Source organism: Anomaloglossus baeobatrachus, chromosome 3 (assembly GCF_048569485.1).
Source record: "Anomaloglossus baeobatrachus isolate aAnoBae1 chromosome 3, aAnoBae1.hap1, whole genome shotgun sequence".
Taxonomy (NCBI): Eukaryota; Metazoa; Chordata; class Amphibia; order Anura; family Aromobatidae; genus Anomaloglossus; species Anomaloglossus baeobatrachus.
In genome coordinates, this window is record NC_134355.1 from 276,837,494 (window position 1) to 276,839,570 (window position 2,077).

A 2,077-nucleotide genomic window follows, 5' to 3' on the forward strand; every position below is an offset into this window, starting at 1 on the left:
CAGATGGATTAGTCCAACAGGAGGAATTGGTTGCTACCGATAAGGTAGGCAAGGAAAACCCTGATATGAGGACATATAATTAGTATAGGTGGAGAAAGAGTTAAAGGGACAACAGGAAAAAAAGGGTGAAGGGGGGGGGGGGAAATTTCTATTTTTCATTGTTTTATGAGGTTCTATAGGAGTCCTTTACGTATCCATGATACCTATCCTTGATGTTACGGTATTCGCTTGTCCTTATATCCTCTACAGCTCTGTATTTTACATTTTATATTATCACATTTTCCTGTTATGTGTATCGATTGTCTCCTCCATGACATACTGTATCATGTTTTGGTACTATTATCATGTGCTTCATATCTCATTAGTTTATATTTCACTAGTTCATAATGTCATTTGAGATAAAGATGTTAGCACTTATTTATCTTATCACTTATGTAATCCCATGTATGTGACTTTACTTTTGGGTTTTAATTGCATATTTTATCCCTTCTTTTTTAGATATCCTAGAACACCCTCCACAAGTCTTATAGCATGCACTCTGGCCGTCTTCGCTCCAGCATGCTCCACAGCTGTCTATCTGTCTCACCTAGGATCTCTCAACCACAAAGAGTTACTTCGGATAACGCTGTCATCACTTATCCCATCGCACGGCGCATGCGCCCGTTCCACGCCGCCCATCCACGCTCCATATACTGGAGCATGGATTGGGTATTGTGCAACGCGCATGCGCTTGCACGTCATCAGCGCGTCATCACTCCTGACTCATCACACAGTGTGGGCGTTTGCCTGGCACGCGTCCCCCGCCTATACCCCGCCCACAGGGGCGTGGCGGCCGCCGCGCGTCACGCGTACGCCCTCCTGTCACCTCCTCTCCGTGTGTGCCTGGCGCGAGCCGCCCGCCGATGTCCCGCCCACGGTGGGCGTGGCGGGGGCCGCGCGTCACGCACACGCCTACACATCCACACTGCTACTCCTGTATGGGGGCATCAGCACGCACCGACCGCCTTTACCCCGCCCACTGGTGGGCGTCGGCTGCGTGTCTTGCACGCACTCAGGACTCCCCTCCACACCTGATAGCGGTGACTCACACTCCACCAATGGAGATTCAAGTGCCTGTATATAGAGGCTCACTTCCTACACAGTCCCTGGGCTCCCACCACGTAGTTATTACACTACCATGCCACTCTAGGTAAGACCTTTTTGCTATGATGCTTTACTTTGCTCTACTTCGGTTTCTTTTTTCATGTGACTTACTTTACTCCCTGATACTTTACAGGCCTTTTCTTGGTGCTCTCACCCTTATCCAGAGGCCCCTAGGTATGTTCTTATCCTTTCCTTGCCTCCTCCTTTTTTGCCTTTTACATACCTTGATAGTCATGATCTCCTTTTCTTTCCCTAGTATCACGGATGTCATATTGCCCATCCATTTGTCATATTGCATATGATTGATAATCGCAGCACACATATGACTATGTCCCTTTGGTATGTATCCCCTTCCCTATATTCTACTTTACTCATTATTTACACTTTTTACTGATACTGTTCTCCTTTGACAGCATTCACCTTATATCCTATACTACAGTGTGAGCCCCTTCTCATTATATGCCTACCTCACCCTCCCTTTTTGGTATGTATCGTTATATACAACCCCCTCTTGTTTTCCCCCCCCCCCTTTCCCCTTTTTTTCCTGTTGTCCCTTTAACTCTTTCTCCACCTATACTAATTATATGTCCTCATATCAGGGTTTTCCTTGCCTACCTTATCGGTAGCAACCAATTCCTCCTGTTGGACTAATCCATCTGCTGACTTTACTAAGTAAGTCAAACATGGTCCTACTACTTTTACCACCTTAGTTACACTTGGTGACATCTTATGCATCTCCCTTTTTTTTTCCTCCCCCTTTTTTTCCTTATATTTTCCTCTTGCTCATAGGTCCTGCTGTACCTACATGATTCTTCATTATAACCATTATAACCATTTTCACGGGTATGTTTCCCTTTTTTTCCTTTACTTCTTGACTATTGCATACTTTTCAGCTTCGCTCTTTTCCCTGTTTCCCTCTCCTTCTCACTATATC

General features: G+C 45.6%; 1 long non-coding RNA gene across 1 annotated transcript; it reads left to right on the forward strand.

Annotated features, from left to right (window-relative positions):
• The first annotated feature begins 712 nt into the window (after window positions 1-712).
• On the forward strand, window positions 713-1,613 carry LOC142295184 (uncharacterized). The gene is made up of 3 exons (XR_012751392.1): window positions 713-1,317; window positions 1,400-1,482; window positions 1,557-1,613. It is a non-coding gene; the product is annotated as an uncharacterized LOC142295184 (long non-coding RNA).
• The last annotated feature ends 464 nt before the right edge of the window (window positions 1,614-2,077 follow it).